Source organism: Aquarana catesbeiana, linkage group LG12 (assembly GCF_042186555.1).
Source record: "Aquarana catesbeiana isolate 2022-GZ linkage group LG12, ASM4218655v1, whole genome shotgun sequence".
NCBI classification, from domain to species: Eukaryota; Metazoa; Chordata; class Amphibia; order Anura; family Ranidae; genus Aquarana; species Aquarana catesbeiana.
Genome location: NC_133335.1, coordinates 151,372,447 through 151,392,816, shown reverse-complemented (window position 1 = coordinate 151,392,816; position 20,370 = coordinate 151,372,447). Strand labels below are relative to the sequence as shown.

Genomic DNA, 20,370 nt, shown 5'->3' with positions numbered 1-20,370 from the left:
CCTCCAGCAAGAATTCACAGCAACAAAAGCACTTTTCTTTATTGTCTATTGAGGGGCTCAGAAAGTCAGGAATTCTTAAACAGTCTGGTTATACTACCACCTACAGGAAGTTGGGACACTGACAAACAAAATACATTGAAGTAAATCTCTGTATAATCTCGCCTCTAATCGTCATACTTCTGTTTTTACTAGTGTCCCAGGGGATTATTCTTTTTCTTTTTTGTCTGTTAATTTTAATCAAGATTCTCTATACGCTATAGATATTTTTTCTTCAATAAAGACTTCCAAATCATTGCTTGAGCTAGTCTCTACATCGTAACTATCTGGATCAGTATGTTATCAGTAACAGCTTTGGAGGCTGTACTCAAACCCTTCTGTACTGGAAGATTGCAGGGCTAGCCTGGAATGTGACTTTCAGGCACTGGGCTCTGTATTGTGGCGCTTTCTATACCTTTCTGTTAGTTTGTGTTTTTGTTAGCGTTTTCTGGGTCCAGAGCCATTGTACAGCATCTAGTGTAGTCTTGCCACTCAAGATTTACCTTGTGAATAAGACCAGTTGAGCTGAAGCATGGGGAGCTACCTCAATGTTGTACAGTATCACTTTTTTCCAAAAATTCCTGCCCCCGCTGGGGTCAGTGCAGTAAGGGTTATACCTGGGGACCTGTGCACTTATGTGATTATTTAGGTAGTGTGTTGCTTGAGTGTGCTCTTCACACTTTCCCCTGTTGTTCAGCCTAAAGCGAGCACCATCCCACTGCTTCTCCTGCTTCTAAAGCACCACATGGATTATCCAGGTTTCTAGTCTCGTTCCACTGCTCACCTACAGTGATTAGGTTTCTCCTGAGTTCCTGTGACCCTCAACAGCACCCAATCTTCTGTTTGTGAGTATGCAAGGCAAGGCCCTTCATCACTTGGGTCTAGTTATTTTCCACTATAGGGTACAACACAGTCTTCTTAAAGACACACAGAGAACAGTCCAGTTGCAGTAGTTGACTTCAGCCCATACTTCTCTACTAATTCTAGGGGAGTTTAATTGGTATTCCTAGAAGGAACTAGTTCCTGTAATGTAGATAGGGGTTTATATACTAAAGGCAAGTGAACCATTCATTTTGCAAGAGAAGTTGGACTTTACAAGAGAATTTGCCCCAGAACATAGTGAAAGATGTGAAGCTCTGCTGACTTCCATCACCCAATCATGTGCAAGCAAAATTATATTTTTGTTACTTGCACATGATTGTGTATTCTTTGAAAAGTGAAACTTCACCACATTTATTAAGCTCTGGGGAAATTTCTGTACAAAGTGCAACTTCCCTTGCAAAGTGAACAGCCTATTTGTCCTTAAAAAATCAACCTCTAAGTGTGCTCTAGCACCATCTCTGGCAGAATCTAGCTCTGACCCTTCTGGGTTCACTTCTCAAAGTGTGCCTGAGGGCCCTCTTACCATCATTGATTTAGAGTCTTCACATTGTACTCCTGGAGAGGCTGTTTTGAGCCTTCTGCATATGATTCAAATTTGTTCGGGGTTGTTCTAACCTGATTGATGCAGTATGTACTATCCTTGATTTGGAGGATAAGTCTGTTTTTCTGGGCCTACAGTCTTTTAGAGCTCTTACAGCTGCACAGACCTTCCAGCTATGCCCAGTATTTAGGTAATTCCTCAATGAAGACTGGAAACAACATGGAGGCTCCTGGGCCCTCCTGAAAATCTGTATTTTTTCGAAAGCATTTGATACAGTCCCCCATAAATGCGTAATTCACAAATTGAGGTCTTTAGGCATGGACCATAGGGTTTGTTCATGGATAGAAAACGTATTACAGGGGCATGTAAACAGAGTGGTGATAGTGGTGTACTCATACTGGTCTGGAGTGGTAAGTGGGGTACCCCCAAGGCTCTGTCCTGGGACCAATTCTGTTTAGTTTATTCATAAATTATATAGAGGTTGGTATAAATAGCTCAATCTCAGTAATTGCAGATGATAAAAAATTAAGTAGGGCACTAACTTCAGAGCGGGATATATAAACTTTACAAGAGGATCTGAATAAAAAAAGGGGTGGGCAAATACATGGTGAATGAAGGTTAATGTTTGGAAAATGTAAAGTAATGCACTTGGGGGCTACAAATATGACGCAAGTTACTCGCTAGGGGGAGAGCCTTTGGGGGAATCCAGGATGGAGAAAGATCTGGGGGTCTAGTAGATGACAGACTCAGCAATGGCATACAATGCCAAGCTGCAGCAAGCAGACTATTAGCATGCATTAAAAAGGGAATTAATTCCAGAGATAAAACTATTGTCAGGGCTGGCTCAGCCCTTCCTTCTCTGAGCTGGCCGCTCACCTGTCGGCTAATTGCCAGCTCTCATCTCTCTCCACAGTTAACCAGCTGTTGTGGATCTGCTCGTCAGTCCCGCCTACTTAAAGATCTCTAGCTCACTTCATTCCTGCTTTCACCTTGGCCACATCAGAAAAAACCATCTCCTGCGTTCCTGTTTAAAGACTGGCTTGCTTAGCTTTTAATTTTTTTAATAAACATGTGTGATTTTACTGTACTTCTGTCCTGGTCTGGTTCATGGTTTCTGACAGTACACGAAGGCCATGAATTCAGAAGATACAGTCAATGCACTTGTTGGTAATATTTTTTCCAGATTGGATGAGCAAGATCACCACATGAATCAGTTTGCCATGGTGTTACAAATGCTCCTGAGTCGCACGGCTCACCTGGAATCCCCCACTGTGGCTTCTCTGGTACAACCTGAGTTGCAGGCCATCCCTGCTGCTGTGCCAGTCTCTGTGCAGACACCCGCCTTGAGTATTGCCTCTATAAGAGGTACGTCTTGTTCCGCCCCGCTTCCCCAGGGATTTGGGGGTGATCCAGTTCAATGCAGATGGTTTCTCAACCAAGTTGAGATATACTTTGAGATGCTGCCCCAGGCGTTTCCCACGGATAGAAGCAAAGTAGGGTTTGTGATATCTTTGCTTTTTGAGAGAGCCTTGGCCTGGACTAACTCTCTATGGGAGAAAAAAAACCTGTTGTCTTGAGTTACCCTGAGTTTGTGGCCTCCTTTAAAAGGGTATTTGACGTTCCTGCACGCTCTGCTTCTGCTGCCAAGTGCCTCATGTCCATCAAACAGAGTACAAAAATTGTTGCCGACTATGCCATTGAGTTCCGTACTCTGGCAGCAGAGGTTGCTTGGAACACTGATTCATTCCATCAAGGATGAGATAGTAGCCCAAGTTATACCCAATGAGCTGGAGTGCTTGATCTCGTTTGCCATCCTCATTGACTCCAGACTCAGAGAAAGCCTTCCTTTTAAGGAGCGCTTGCAGAAGCCTCCTGTACGTTTGCCTCCGAGCTTTGCAGTCCCACCCATGCCTCCCTCACCTCCCATGCCTCCTGGTACAGAGTCGGTCAGTGAAGATGAACCCATGCACTTGGGCTTCACGCGTCTCTCTGCGGATGAGAGAGCCTTTAGGAGGAGGGAGAGATTGTGCCTTTATTGTGGCCAGGCAGGTCACTTTTTGAAGTCTTGTCCTACCCGTCCTGGAAACACCCGAACCTTGAGGTCCTATCATGGACAGACCTTAGGTGATGTTGTGTCATCCCCAGTTATCCAGAAGGATAGGCCCCTGGTTTCGGTCATCCTTTCTTGGGCTAAGTCGTCTATTGAGATACAGGCTCTAATCGACTCTGGGGCTGCAGGCCTGTTCATTGATGCTGCCTTTGCATCAAAGCACTCGATTCCACTGCAGCTGCGTGACACTCCACTTGCCACTGAGGCTCTTGACGGGAGACCTCTACAGCCTGCCCATGTGACTCATGAGACTGTTCCGTTGTCCATGGCCGTAGGGGCTCTTCACCATGAGATAATCCAATTCCAAGTGATTTCCTCTCCTAAGTTTCCGCTGGTTATTGGTTATACTTGGTTACAGAGGCACAACCCCTCTTTTGATTGGCTCCGCACTGAGATTCTCTCCTGGTCACCACAATGCAGTGAGACATGCTTCCGTAAGGTAGACAAGGTCCTGTGTACCTCTTCACTCTCCTCCCTGCCAGACGAGTACCGTGATTTTAGCAATGTCTTTGACAAAGGTCAAGCCGGTAGTTTGCCTCCACACCAGTCGTATGATTGCGCAATTGACCTTCAACCTGGTGCCACTCCCCCTCGTGGCCGGGTTTACCCTTTGTCGATCTAAGAGGATAAAGCCATGGAGGAGTATGTTGCAGGCGCACTTTCTCGGGGTTTCATCCCCAAATCCTCGTCTCCTGCTGGTTTCTTCTTTGTGAAGAAGAGGAGCGGTGAACTGAGACCTTGTATTGATTATAGGGGTCTCAATCGTTTCACGGTTAAGAATGCCTACCCGATCCCGTTGATTACAGAGTTATTTGACCACCTCAAGGGAGCAACGGTTTTCACTAAGCTTGATCTGAGAGGGGCTTACAATCTTGTGAGGATTAAGGAGGGCGATGAGTGGAAAACTGCATTTAATACCAGAACGGGCCATTATGAGTATCTCGTAATGCCTTTTGGCTTTTGTAATGCCCCGGCAGTTTTCCAGGAATTTATTAACGATGTCCTCCGAGATTTGTTGCAGTTATGTGTGGTGGTTTATCTCGATGATATCCCGTATTTTCCAAGTCCCTGGAGAGCCACCACACAGATGTCTGTCGTGTGCTTCAGAAATTAAGAGAGAACAATCTCTATTGTAAACTGGAGATGTGTGAGTTCCATCGGGAACAGGTTAAATTCCTGGGCTATGACATTTCCACTGCTGGTTTTTTCGATGGACCCAGAGAAACTTTCAGCAGTCCTACAGTGGCCTCAACCCGTGGGGTTACGTCCTCTGCAGCGTTTCCTGGGTTTTGCCAACTATTATCGGAAGTTTATTCGTAACTTCTCGTCTCTGGTCAAGCCCCTGACCAATATGACCAGAAAGAACGGTAACCCAAAGAGTTGGTCTCTGGAGTCCATTAAGGCCTTTGTTTCTGCTCCTGTGTTGGCACATCATGATCCTACGTTACCTTTTATCCTTGAGGTTGATGCTTCTGAGCCTGGTGTTGGCACCTTCTGTCTCAATGTCCTACCTCTGAGAGTGCTAACATCCTTGTGGCTACTTTTCCAAGAAATTGTCACCTGCCGAGTGCAATTATGAGATTGGTAAAAGAGAGCTGTTAGCAATCATTTTAGCCCTGAAAGAATGGAGACATCTCCTTCAAGGTACCACTGTGCCGGTTCTCATTCTTACTGACCATAAGAATCTCACATTCTTGTCTGAGGCTAAACGCCTCTCTCCCAGAAGGGCGCAATGGACTCTTTTCTTGTGAAGTTTCAATTACATTGTCTCATTCTTACCTGGTACTAAGAATGTAAGAGCTGACACCTTGTTACGACAATTTTCCTCCACTTCCAAGTTGGAGTCGGTTCCGGTTCCTATGATTGCTCCTGATCGTATTCTGGCTACGGTTTGCACCAGTCTTACTTCTCCTTTGGGTGACAAAATTCTTGCTGCTCAGGTCGATGCTCCTCCTGAGAAACCTTGTGACCGCTGCTTTGTCCCAGAGTGTCTCCATACTGCCGTGCTCCAGACTTACCATTCTCCCAAGGCAGCTGGCCACCCTGGTAAGAATCAACTCGTTTGGGCCATTTCCCAACAATTCTGGTGGCCTAGTCTACGTGCTGATGTAACTGCCTTCGTAGCTGCCTGTTCCATGTGTGCTCAGAGTAAGACTCTACGACACCTTCCAGTGGGCCTCCTACGACCCATACTTAGTTGAGAGAGGCCCTAGACCCACCTGTCTATGGATTTCATTGTGGAGTTGCCCAACTCCCAAAGCAACACAGTTATCCTTATGGTGGTTGACAGGTTCTCAAAGATGTGTCATTGTATTCCACCTCCAAGAAGTTGCCCACTTCTAAGGAACTGGCTTTCACTTACATGGGCTACCCAAGGTGATTGTCTCGGACAGGGGTAGTCAGTTTGTGTCCCGGTTCTGGCGAGCCTTTTGTGCACAGCTGGGAATTCAGCTTGCTTTCTCTTCTGCGTATCAACCGCAGTCTAATGGGGCCGCAGAACGAGCCAATCAGTCCTTGGAGCAATTCCTACATTGCTATATTTCTGACCATCACAACAACTGGACAGACCTATTACCATGGGCAGAGTTTGCTCACAACAGTGCCTTGAATTCTGCTTCCCAATTGTCTCAATTTATGGCGAATTATGGTTTCCAACCTTCCATGTTGCCTGATTCATTTGTTCCGCAGAGTATTCCTGCACTAGAGGAGCATCTCTGTGGTCTTCGTTCCACTTGGGCACAAGTCCAGAAGGCTTTGCATCATGCTAATGATAGGTATACAGACTCCATGCTGACTGCAGACGCCTGCCTGCGTCTTCATACCAGGTTAGAGACAGGGTCTGGCTGTCATCTCGCAACCTCCGACTTCGTGTTCCCTCACTGAAGTTTGCACCTCGGTTTATTGGGCCTTTCCGTGTCCTTCGCAGGATTAACCCAGTGGCTTACACGTTGGACCTTCCTCCTAGTATGCGCATCTCAAATGTGTTTCATGTCTCCTTATTGAAACCATTGGTCTGCAACCGCTTTACCACCTTGGTGCCATGTCCTCACCCTATACGGGTTGAGAATCAAGAGGAGTATGAGGTACAATCTATTGTTGACTCCCATAGGTTCCGTGGGTGCATACAGTACCTGGTGCATTGGAAGGTGCACGGTCCGGAGGAACGCTCCTGGGTCTCATCCTCGGACGTACATGCTCCTGCCCTCCTCTGTGATTTCCATAAATGTTTTCCCCTCAAGTCTGGTGGTCCTCCGAGGGGGAGGGGTCGTTGAGGAGTGGGGTACTGTCAGGGCTGGCTCAGCCCTTCCTTCTCTGAGCTGGCCACTCAGCTGTCGGCTAATTGCCAGCTCTCATCTCTCTCCACAGTTAACCAGCTGTTGTGGCTCTGCTCGTCAGTCCCCGCCTACTTAAAGATCTCCAGCTCACTTCATTCCTGCCTTCGCCTTGGTCACATCACAAGAAACCATCTCCTGCGTTCCTTTTTTAAGACTGGCTTGCTGACATCCCTTCAGGCTCCTTATCCTGGTTGCTGTTCCTCTGGCTTGGCTGACTACCCGATCCGGTTATTGGACTCTGTCTATGCTTTGACTAAGCTTACTCTATTTAGCTTTTTATTTTTATTAATAAACAAGTGTTATTTTACTGTACTTCTGTATCGGTCTGGTTCATGCTTTCTGACATCTATAATCCTGCCTCTATTTAAAACTCTGGTGCGGCCACATCTGGAGTATTCCATCCAGTTCTGGTCACAGTCCTCGGGAAGAATGTGCTGGGAATGGAGAGAGCTCGGAGAAAAGCAACAAAATGAATAAGGGTCCTGGAGGACCTCAGTTAAACATACCTCATTAAACTTATTTTCACCAATGCCAGAAGTCTGCCAAGCAATTAGGTGAATTGGCAGCTTTAGTGCATGAAGAAAACTATGATTTAATTATTATTACTAGATCTTGGCCTCATTCTTCGCATGACTGGTCTATTAATATTCCTGGCTATGCTCTCTTTCAGAAAGACAGGGTAAAATGGAGTGGTGGTGGTGTCTGTCTAGATGTGAGAAGTGATCTCTTAGCAAGTGTAAAAGAGGATCTAGTTGATGGAGAGTGTGATGAGGCTTAAGCATTATGGGTGGAACTGCACACGGGTGTGCGCACTACAAAAGTAATCATTGAAGTTTGTTATAGACCTCCCAGTATTAATGAGAAGATGGAGACTCAGCTCCTTGCACAGATAGAAAGGCCTGCAATGGCTGGGACAGTGATAATAATGGGGGATTTTAACTACCCGAAAATTGACTAAGTAATTGCACTGCAGGAACAGTTAAAGGGCAACAATTTATAAACTTATTACAAGACAACTTTATGGTACAGTTTATAGAGGCCCCAACCAGGAATGATGCTCTGCTGGACCTGATAATCTTAAACAATGCAAAGCTTATTGCTAATGTTCATATAAAAGAACATATGGGTAGCAGTGACCATAACATGATTTCATTTAATGTAAGCTGTAAGCAACAAACACATACTGGAAATATAAAAACACTTAAGTTTAAGAGAGCAAATTTTCCAAGGCTGAGGGCTGCTCTCCAAGACTTAGACTGGGAGGGAATATTGGCATTGATGAACACAGAACAGAAATGGGAATTCTTCAAAATGAGTGCATGTGAACTCACTGCAAAGTATATTCCCATGGGCAATATGTATAAAAGGCTAAAAATAAAACCTAGAAAGTGATCTGAGGCAACCATAGCGACATACCTTCATCCCTAATTGTACAGACAAAGAAATGTAATGGTAATGAGACTTTAAATGAGGCATGTCACTCAAAAGTAATAATAATATATAATGTATAAAAGGTTCAATTTTATTAAAAATTCATGATTAGAAATTACCTAATCATAACAGTATATGATAACAATTTCCAATGTAATATGGACATAAAAAAGCTGACATATAAGAAATTAATTTATGGTATAATAAAATGAATTCATATAGTTTCTAATACATAGTAGTATATACACATGATTGTATATATACATGATTGTATATATACATGATTGACGTGGATTGTAAATAACATATCTTGGTATCATTAAGGTAGACATAAAAAGTTGTGTTTTTTTGTCTGTCTCCACTTGGTTGGGATACTGGGATCACGTTCCATTCCTCGTAATCACACATAACAATGTGGGCTAGATGTGCCCTCAATTCACACCCTATGGATTGCACCTTGGAAACCTGGCCCACCTTCTGGCTGTTCCCCGTGTGTTGGGATGGGGTTTCTCCACCACAGCCCCGGGATAGACGGTTGTTGGACACCTCTACCCCTCTTTCAGAGGCTGGATTTACTCTTTTAGCTGACTTGTACTTTCCTGCATCAAACTCCTGATGAAGTAGACCGTGATCCACCAAACACGTAGAGTCTTAATAATGCCAAGATATGTTATTTACAATCCGTGTCAATCATGTACCTTTCATGTACATACTACTATGTATTAGAAACAATAGGAATTAATTTTATTATACCATATATCAATTTCTTTTATGTCAGCTTTTTTATATGTCCATATTACATTGGGAATTGTTATCATGTACTGTTATGATTATGTAATTTCTATTCATGAATTTTTAATAAAATTTAACCTTTTATACATTATGTATTATTATTACTTTTAAGTGATATGCCTTATTTAAAGTCCCATGACCATTACATTTCTCTCTGTCTAAAAATAAAACCTATGTGACTCACGGCCAAAGTTAAAAAAGCTATAAATAATAAGAAAAAATATTTTAAAAATTTAAAAATGAAGGAACACTATAATTGTTACAAAGAATATAACAGAATATTTAAAAAGGAAATCAAGGATGCAAAAATTCAAAATGAACAACAGATTGCAATATATAGTAGGACAAACACTCAAAAATTATTCAAATATAATAATAGTAAAAAGGTCAGGTCTGAGCATTTAGGCCCCTTACAAAATAATCTAGAGTGGGTGACTGGGGACAAAGAGAAGGCAAATTTATTAAATACCTTCTTCAGCTCTGTGTAAGGAGCATAATGGGGATGTTATTGGCACAGCCCCAAATGATCCACAATGGCTCAAAAGTGATATGGTCCAGAAATATTTAGACAGAATAAAGGTGGATAAAGCACCTGGACCAGATGGCATCCACCCACGGATCTTAAAAGAATTGAGTTCTGTCATTTCAAAGCCTTTGTTTCTAATTTTTAGGGACTCTTTAATGACTGGTATAGTACCACTGGATAGTTTTTGCGATAAGGCACTGCATTACTTTGACAATTGTGCGGGCGTGCGATGCTGTACCCAAATAAAATAGATTTCCTTTTTTTCCCACAAATAGAGCTGTCTTTTGGTGGCATTTGATCACCTCTGCGGTTTTTATTTTTTGCGCTAAAAACAAAAAAAGACCGACAATTTTGAAAAAAAAAAACAATTTTTTTTTTACTTTTTGCTATAATACATATCCAATAAAAAATGTAAGAAAAATAATTTATTCATCAGTTTAGGCCAATACGTATTCTTCTATATATTTTTTGTAAAAAAAAATCGCAGTAAGCGTATATTGATTGGTTTGAGCAAAAGTTATAGCGTCTACAAAATAGGGGATAGATTTGTGGCATTTTTATTTTATTTTTATTTTTTTACAAGTAATGGCGGTGATCTGAGATTTTTAGCGGGACTGCAACATTGTGGCGGACAGATCAGACACTTTTGGGACCGGTTACAGTGATCAGAGCTAAAAATATGCACTGATCACTGTATAAATGACACTGGCAGGGAAGGCGTTAACACTAGGGGGTGATCAAGGGGTTAAGTGTGTCCTAGGGAGGTGCTTTCTAACTGTGGGTGTACTGACTGGGAGTACAGAGAGATTGCTGTTCCTGATCACTAGGAACAGACGATCTCCCTGCACTCCCCTGTCAGAATGGGGATCTGCTTTGTTTACATAGGCAGATTGCCTTTCTACTTCTCTGAGGAGCAATGGCGGGTGGCCGGCGGACATTGTGGTCGCCGGACCCTAGCATCGGCTTCCTCGCTGTGCAGCACGCGTTCCCGCAGCGTCTCGTGCACAAAACATTGTGCGGGTACATTATTTCGCACAATAGGGCCACCTTGCCGCAGTATAACCACTTGCTGCCCGCCCACCATCAAATGACGGCAGGATGGTGCAGCTCTCGTTCTGGGTGGACGTCATATGGCGCACCCGAACTGCCCATCAATGCCCATCAGTGCCACCCATTAATGCCCATCAGTGCCCATTAGTGCCACCCATCAGTGCATATCAGTGCCGCTTATCCATGCCGCCTATCAGTTTCCACCAGTGGAGGCTATCAGGGCCCATCAGTGCCACCTATCAGTGCCCACCAGTGCCACTCATCAGTGCCGCCTATCAGTGCTCATCAGCGCCTATAAGTTCAGAATATTAGTGCCTCCTCATCAGTGCCACCTAATCACGGCCCATAAGTGCCGCCTCATCAGTGCTCATAAGTGTCACCTCATCAGTGCCCATCAGTGCAGCCTATTAGTGCTCATCAGTGCCGCCTCATCAGCGTACATCAGTGAAGGAGAAAAATTACTTTTTTACAAAATTTACTGACAGAAACTAAGAAAAAACTTTTTTTTTTAACATTTTGTCTTTTTTTTTTTTTTTAGGAAAAATAAAAATCCCAGCAGTGATTAAATACCACCAAAAGAAAGCTCTATTTGTGTGAAGATGATAAAAAATTCACATGGTTACAGTGTTGTATGACCGCACAATTGTCATTCAAAGTGTGACAGCGCTGAAAGCTGAAAAATTGGCTTGGGCGTGAAGGGGTTGAAAGTGCCCGGTACATAAATGGTTAAGTGGTTAACTTATATAGTTGGGAAGATACTGTTTTTTAAAAGACCACATGAGTTCTTGCTGGAAAAAATATTTTAAGCAACAGACAGCATGGATTCATGAAAGACAGATATTGTCAGACAAATGTGATTTCTTTTTATGAGGTGGTAAGTAAAACCTTGGATGGCTGTGGACGTGGTACACTTGGATTTTGCAAAAGTGTTTGACACAGTTCCCTACATACAGCTAATGTGTAAGGTAAAGTCTACAGGCTTGGAAATATCCGTTTGTAATTGGATAGAAAACTGGCTAAAAGACAGAATTTTAGAGAGTAGTGGTTAATGATTTTTAATCTGAATGGTCTAAGGTTATCAGTGGTGTACCCCAAGGTTCAGTATTGGGACCCTTACTTTTTAATATATTTATAAATGATATAGGGTCTGGGATTAAAAGTACCATTTCAGTGCAGATGACACTAAGCTATGCAGTGGAATAATGTCCTTACAGGATGTCTCCAACTTACAAGCTGACCTCAATGCGCTATTTAATTGGGTGACTATGTGGCAACTGAGGTTTAATGTTGAGAAATTGAAAGTTATGCACTTGGGGGCTAAGAATATGCATGCATCATACATACTAGGGGGAGTACAACTGGGGGAATTAATGGTGGAGAAGGATCTGGGTGTTTTAGTAGATCATAAGCTTAACCCCTTCCCGCCGACCGTACGCACATATGCGTACTCGGCTTTCCGGGGTTATACCGGGATGATGCCCGCAGCTGCAGGCATCATCCCGGTACCGTTGTTTTCAGCGGGCGATCGGCTACCCGAGTATAACAACCGATGCGGCTAAAAGCCGCTCGGTTGTTATACCGGAGGAGCGGGAGGGGACATCCCCCCCCTCCCGCCGCCTCCCACCGCTGTTACCGGGCCTCCCGTGCGATCGGGAGGCCCGGTGTCCAATCGGGAATCTTCGGCGGCTGGGGGCGGGCTGGAACGAAGCTGTGAGCGGCTTCGTTCCAGCCTTCTTGTTGTAAACGCGGAAGCAACGTCATGACGTCACTTCCCGTTTACTCGGCTGCCAATGGCGCCAAATTTAAAAAAGTACACAGTATTCAGAATCGCCGTTTTCAGCGATCTGAATACTTTGAAGTGTAAAGGAGGGATGGGGGGTCTTTTAGACCCCCCATCCCTCCATAAAGAGTACCTGTCACCACCTATTACTGTCACAAGGGATGTTTACATTGCTTGTGACAGCAATAAAAGTAAAAAAAAAAATAAAAATTTTTAAACACAATTTATAAAAGTACAAAAATAAATAAAATAAATAAAAAAAAAAATTTTAAAGTGCCCCTGTCCCCGCGAGCTCGCGCAGCGAAGAAAATGCATACGGAAGTCGCGCCCGCATATGTAAACGGTGTTCAAACCACAGATGTGAGGTATCGCCGCGATCGTCAGAGCGAGAGCAATAATTCTAGCCCTAGACCTCCTCTGTAACTCAAACCTGGTAACCGTAAAAAAATTTTAAAGCGTCGCCTATGGAAATTCATAGGTACCGTAGTTCGTCGCCATTCCACGAGTGCGTGCAATTATAAAGGGTGACATGTTTGGTATCTATTTACTCGGCATAACATCATCTTTCACATTATACAAAAAAATTGGGGTAACTTTACTGTTTGGATTTTTTAAAATTCATGAAAGTGTCACTTTTCCAAAAATTTGCGTTTAAAACACCGCTGCACAAATACCGTGTGATAAAAAATATTGCAACAATCGCCATTTTATTCTCTAGATTCTCTTCTAAAAAAATATATATAATGTTTGGGGTTCTAAGTAATTTTCTAGCAAAAAATACGGATTTTAACTTGTAAACACCAAATTTCAAAAATAGGCTTAGTCATGAAAGGGCATGCAATGCCAAGCTGCGGTTTCCAAAGTGAGCAAAGTCCTTTCTTGTATTAAGAGAGGTATGGACTCCAGAGAGAGAGAGAGATAATTTTGTCCCTGTACAAATCATTAGTAAAACCTCATCAGGAATATGCAGTTCAGTTTTGGGCACCAGTTCACAAAAAGGATATTGGGGAACTGGAGAAAGTGCACAAAAGGGCAACCAAACTGATAAGAGGTACTTAGGGGCTCAGCTTTGAGGAACGATTAGAGTAACTGAATTTATTCTCTCTGGAGAAGAGAAGATTAAGGGGAGTTATGATCAACATGTATAAATACATAAGTGGTTCATATAGTGAACTTGGTGTTGCATTATTCATTTTAAGGTCATCACAGAGGACAAGGGGGCACTCTTTACATCTGGAGGAAAATAGATTTATTCTCCAAATACGGAAAGGCTTCTTCATAGTAAGAGCTGTGAAAATGTGGAATAGACTCCGACAAGAGCTGGTTCTGGCCAGTAGATTGCTTTAAGAAAGAACTGGATTCCTTCCTAAATGTACATACTATAACTGGATACTGACATTTTAAGGGTAAATTTGATCCAGGGAATATCCGATTGCCTCTTGGGGGATCAGGAAGGAATTTTTCCCCTGCAGGAGCAAATTGGATCATCCTTTGCTGTTTTTTTTGCCTTCCTCTGGATCAACTGTTTGTATAGGATTATGTATATGGGATTGTACAACCCCCCTCCCCCTTTTATTGGTTGAACTAGATGGACAGTTTAACCTTAAACTGCGTAGGGGGTTTTTCACTGTCAGAGTGGTAAGGATGTGGAACTCACTTCCACAATCGGTGGTGTCAGCAGGAATAATTTATAGATTAAAAACCTTACGACATGCATCTTGGTGAACACAGTATACAGAGATATGTGAAATTATTTTGACATGAACACACACACACAGGTTGAACTGAATGGACTAGTGTCATTATTCTGCCTTAACAACTATATGTAACTATACAAGTATATGTAAAATGTTATGGTGTTTTTTTAATATTGAAAGGAAATTTATTGTTAAGTGGTCTCTGTCCACTGTAATGTAGATGATCCCGTTTTCCACTTTGAATTAACGGGAGTGACCCTTCGTACTGTGCTAGTGGTGACTTTGATTTGTAAAACTGTGTCACAATGGTTCCCTTAAAGAGGACCCTCTCCTTCACTGGGGTAGGCCCTCATTTCATGGAACATTTTAGAACAAATGTCTGAAGGCCTGTGGTGTAGCTGTGTGAAAGTTCAGCACTTGAGAGCGCCTCTCTAAATCCTTGAAAGGAAGTATTCATGGCTGGAGGGTTCTGTATTCCCAAAGATGGTCAGCAGACAGGAAACTCTGGGACCCTGCTGCTGGTTACTCTCAAAAGGGATAATTTAAGTCCAGAGGCCTAATAACCAGGATATAGGTCCTCTTTATGCAGTGGAACTGCTGTCTTCTTGAAAAATATCCTTAGATTGCTTGCCCTCTCCTATCCTCCATCCTACACCGTGCTCCTTGGCTCTGGATGCTGCCCTTGTCAGGGTCAGGTTGGATGATACCTAAATTATATACTGTAGCTGTGAAATAGGTAGATTGCAATCTGTCTGTCACACCCAGGGGCGGTGCCAGGTGGGTGCTTGGGTGTGCTAAAGCACCCTCAAAAATTGTTTAAGCACCCTCAAAGCACCCCCAAAATCTACACACTTGAATTTCCAATATATGTCAGGGAATTCTTTTAAATAAATTTTTACCTGTGTGCTCTGTGTGAGAAAAAAAGTCTGGGGACTCTTTCATATAGAGGAGGGATACTGCAGCTCTGGCCGCATAAGCCGCTGATCTTCAGTGAGTCCCAACATCATTAGTGGCGGATTGATCTCAGTACTGTACAGAGGCGCCTGGTTTTGAAAGCACTGGGATATGTGGCGCCTCTGTACTTGCCAGCCGCACTAAGGAAAGGAAGGAGGGAGAAGCTCTCAGCCCAGCCGAGCCGTGGAGGAAGGAATTAGTCTCTCTCCTTGCATGGAAGCCACACCCACCCCTCCTCCTTGTCACCACCAGGCACACAGGAGCTGTGTGTGCTTCTATGGAGCTTCTATGGAGCTGCTGTGGGCTGAGCCAAGATCAGGACAAGAGGGAAGGTTCCTATCCCAGCCCCAGAGGAAGAAGGATTTCTTCTGGAAATGTAAGTAGAGTGCACCCGCCCCTCACCACCACATTATCACCTGTCTGGCCCTGATCCTTATTATGGAGCTACTGAGCTGGGAGGGGATAGGGACAGGCAGTGTTACTCTAGTCCTAATCAATGGAGGAAGGATAAGGATTGTTTTTCTGTCAGTAAGCTGTGCCAACCCTCCCCACGCCAGGCAGTGCCAGCCCCTCCCCACACCAGGCAGTGCCAACCCCCCCACGCCAGGCAGTGCTAGCCCCTCAACACACAAGGCAGTGCCAACCCCTCCCCACGCCAGTCAGTGCAAGCCCCTCCCCACGCCAGGCAGTGCCAGCCCCTCCCCATGCCAGGCAGTGCCAACCCTCCCCACGCCAGGCAGTGCCAGCCTCTCCCCACACCAGGCAGTGCCAACTCATGCCCACACCAGGCAGTGTCAACCCCTCCCCACGCCAGGCAGTGCCAACCCCTCCCCACACCAGGCAGTGCCAGCCTCTCCCCACGCCAGGCAGTGCCAGCCCCTCCCCACGCCAGGCAGTGCCAGCCCCTCCCCACGCCTGGCAGTGCCAACCCTCCCCACACCAGGCAGTGCCTGTTCCTTATGGAGCACCTGAGCTGAGACAAGGGAGGTCTGGGGGGGACTCTTAATCTCCTCTATGGTGGTGGCAGGCACTGATCTAGGGGCATACCCAGGGGTCAAGTCCTGGGGAAAAAAGTGTGGGAACTCGCCCAATATTTCACCGCCCCACCTCAAAAATAAATGTATCTGCATCTCTTTCCACAATGTATCCCCATCCCTGCCCAACATCATCCATCCCTCTCTACAATGTATCCCCATCCCCGCCAGAATCCTGGAGAGGGATGGATGATGCTGAGCGGGGATGGGGATACATTGTAGGGAGGGATGGAGGGGGTCACTCTCCTGCTCTGGGTACACCTAGGGGGTCACTCTCCTGCTCTGGGTACACCTAGGGGGTCACTCTCCTGCTCTGGGTACACCTAGGGGGTCACTCTCCTGCTCTGGGCAGTCTGAGGGGGTCACTCTCCTGCTCTGGGCACTCTTAGGGGGTCACTCTCCTGCTCTGGGCACTCTGAGGGGGTCACTCTCCTGCTCTGGGAACTCTAATCTTGACAGTCTATGGGGGAAGCTCTAAAGGGGCACTCCTAATTGTGGCACTTTTAAGAGGGAAGCATGGTCTATATGAGCACTGATCTAAGGGGTGATTCCTGCTCTAGGAACTCTGATGGGATACTCCTGCTCTGGGCATTTGAAGAGGACGTTCTGCTGCTCTGGGTACACTGAGAGGACACTTTTTCTGTTCTGTATACTCTGAGGGGCACTCCTCTTCTGGGCATTCTAAGGAGCAAGCCTGATCTGTATGGGCACAGTGATCTTAGGGGTCATTCCTGCTCTGGGCATCCTAGGGTGTCACTCCTAATCTGGGCACTTATGGTGACCACATATAGTGCTGACCTCTTCACTTTATATTCTCTGTTGTAAGTTTTACAATAAATGGGGCTCGCTGACTGCTATTATCCTGGAAGTTAATTATTGTACAGTGTTGGGGGTTAATTGTGTAGTTCTGGTAGTTATTAATGCATATTCCTAGGGGGTTTATTGCTGTGCTACATTATTGTGCCATGCTGGGATTTAATTGTTCTGCCATGCAAAGGGGCTAATTATTGTGCAATATTGGAGGTTTATTGTGCCATGCTTGTGGTTCATTTTTGTGCTATGCTGGGGGTTTATTTTTGTTCTGTCCTGGGGGTTAGTTATTATGTTTTGCTGGTTGTTATGGCTGGCCCTGACATGTACTGGAGATTATCTGGCCCTTATACTTACTGGGGAGCTATTGCTGACCTTGACACTTGCTGGAGGTTATCATTGTTATTCCCATTTGGGCTTGTTTTACTCCAACAATCAATTCTGTGTGTCCAAAGGCACTATTTTGTCTATATAAAGGGGAAGGGCTGTGAAGAAACACCCAATTTTTAGTCATGCCTACCTTTGGCCACACCCACTTCTGGCCACACCCACGAGACTGTGATGCACTGCGTGCTCTGCATTAGCTCCACCACTTTTTCTCACAGCACCCACACAGCACCCCCAAAAAAGTTGTCTGGAGCCACCCCTGGTCACACCCCAGGAACACAACTGAGTGTTGGTTGGAATGAGCCCTTTCCTCCTAGTCCTGATGTTCTTACACGCTAGTCTGGGTCATAGTAAACCCCTATCCCTGCCTGCCCTTTTATGCAGCTGTTATTGATTACCCTGCTCTCTCCTTCAGAGGGATTCAGGGATTGTTCTCGCCAATTTTCTCCAACCTTTGGGTTTTTTCTCCTTCTATATGTTTGGATTTTATGCTGTGAGGGCTTTCGCACCCATGGCTATCTTGTTGGGTGTTTCATAATGTAACATCCTTCTTTATCATGGATTTCCAATTCCCTAAAGTCAAGGGTTAGAAGTGTTAAGCTTAAGTCTGTGATATTGACAATATGTACTGCTTGCTCAAAAAAACTAAGGCTTGATTATTAGAGGTGGGTAATATAGGGGTTTGATTAACATTTTTTTTTTTTTGTCAGTGTTCCAACATTCTGTAGGGGGCAACATAGCTCTACTGTTTAAGGCTCGGTTCACACTAGAGGTGGCACGACTTGCAGGTCGCCTCACCGAGGCGACCTGCACACGACATCCACGGCGACTTGCAAAACGACTTCTGTATAGAAGTCTATGCAAGTCGCCTCAAGTCGCCCCAAAAGAAGTACAGGAAACTTTTTCTAAGTCGGAGAGACTTGCATCGCTCCTATTAGAACGGTTCCATTGTACAGAACGGGAGGCGACTTGTCAGGCGACTAGGTCGCCTGACAAGTCGCCCCTGTGTGAACCGGCACTAAGAATTCCTGTGTCCCTCAATGGGCGTCAAGAAAAAAAATGTTACAATAACTACAAAAACTTTTATTTGTAAAATGGTGAAGGATTTCTTACTGATTGTGGGGTTCATTTGCTAAAATTGCAGAGTGCAAAATCTGGTGCAGCTGTGTATGGTAGTCAATCAGCTTCTAACTTCAGCTTGTTCATTTAAGCTTTTACAATAAAATCTGGAAGTTTATTGGTTTCTCTGCAGAGCTGCACTAGATTTTGCACTATCCAGTTTTAGTAAATTAACCACTGTGTTCTCATGGAGTTTTTCTTACTTCCTGTTGTGTCATAGGTACCCATACAGCAATAAAAACGCTGCTGGGGTTCTATTCCTTCAACACTCTAAAACCAAAAAAATTTCTGGAGTTGCTCCTTCCTTTGTTTTGCAGAAGAGTGCTCAATGGGAATGTCCTCTGTGACCGCTTTTGTTCAGTCTAGCTATGAAGCTGATGTCTCAATACCTTAATTCAACATCTGAACTTCAAGGGGTGGAGGAAGGGGGTTTATAATTTTATGTACCGCAAAACCATCTCGAGATGTCCTTAAAGTGGTTGTTAAGCCACTTTCACATCTTCATACCATCCCCTCTGTGTTATAATTCTGTGTGCCCCTGTGTGAGTGATTTATATAAAAAAAAGCCTGCTATACATTATTTCAGAGCTATTCTCAGCGATCACATGATCGGCTGACTTTCTTCTCTCCCCGTCTGATAGATGCAGCGGGCGGGTCAAGGTTCCCCCACTGACATCACTCGGAAGAAGAGAGGAGAGAGAGCCAGCCGATCGTGTGATCGCTGAGAAGAGCTGTGAAATGAGGTATAGCAGACTTTTTTTTTTTTATAAATCACTCTCACAAAGGGGCACACAAGATTAGAACACAGGGATGGTATGAAGATGTAAACGTTATTTGAGCAGCAGGATTTGAGGAGGCAGGCACTGTCATGAGCTGACAGGCAGAGAGGGGAGGGGGAGAGAGCACATAGGAGACAGCAGGCTGTGGATGACTGAGGCATGTACGGATGACTCCGGTGTCAAGGCTCAGCAGCCCTGATATATCGGAGTCAGTGTACAGGGGGAAGGGTATAGCCAGACAGGATCAGCCAGGTATTACGGGTGTTACAGGGGGCCAAATGATGCAGCACAAGCACTGTACTGTAAAAAATGCTTTAAAGGAACAGGATCTTTTTTTTTTTTTTTTTTGGTTAACAAACGCTTAAACATTCAGCGCATATTTATCATAACACCTTTTCAGGTCTGTGTATTAGGTAAAGTGACATCAAATGGTTTTACATAAGATTGGTAAACCCCTCTCCTCCCTTTGCTATTTTAATTATGCCCCCTTGATAGCCAAAATCATAAGGGAGTTTAAGACATTGAAACACTTCCCTCTTTTAACTTTAAGTAAAATCATTCAATCAGATTGTTAAAGTGGAGGTCCACCCTAAAAAAAAAAAAAAAAAAAATTGCATAAAAAAATTCCTAAAAAAATGGAGGAAGAAAAAAAATGTTTAACTCACCTGAAATGGCTGTTGCTAGGCAGTCTTCCTAATCTGCCTCTTCCTATGCTGTGGTGATCTTTAGTCTTCTCCTACCCGCGTTGTCTTCTGGGGAATGGGGCGCAGTGTGTTATGGGAACTGTGTGTGTCCCACAACACATCGCGTCCCATTCACAAAGCTCTGCGGACTCGCGCATGCGCAGTAGGAAACGGGCTGTGCAGCCGTAAGTCTCCACTGCCTGTTTCCCTTAGTTAGGATGGAGGTGCCGGGACCCGAGAGCCGAGGGACGGGTGGGCCTCGGGCGGCCGACATCGTGGGCACCCAGGACAGGTAAGCATGCTTATTTAAAGTCAGCAGCTACAGTGTTTGTAGCTGCTGACTTAATTTTTTTTTTCCTGGCCGGAACCCCGCTTTAAGTTTTGCTACATTACTGTACTTTTTGCAGACTATTCTAATTGTGAA

The 20,370-nt window shown here is 44.5% G+C and overlaps 1 protein-coding gene across 2 annotated transcripts in view; it reads left to right on the top strand.

Moving 5' to 3' along the window:
• The window catches only part of ZNF385C (zinc finger protein 385C), a 798,047-nt gene that overhangs the window by 543,032 nt on the left and 234,645 nt on the right, over positions 1 to 20,370 (top strand). The window lies entirely within an intron of this gene.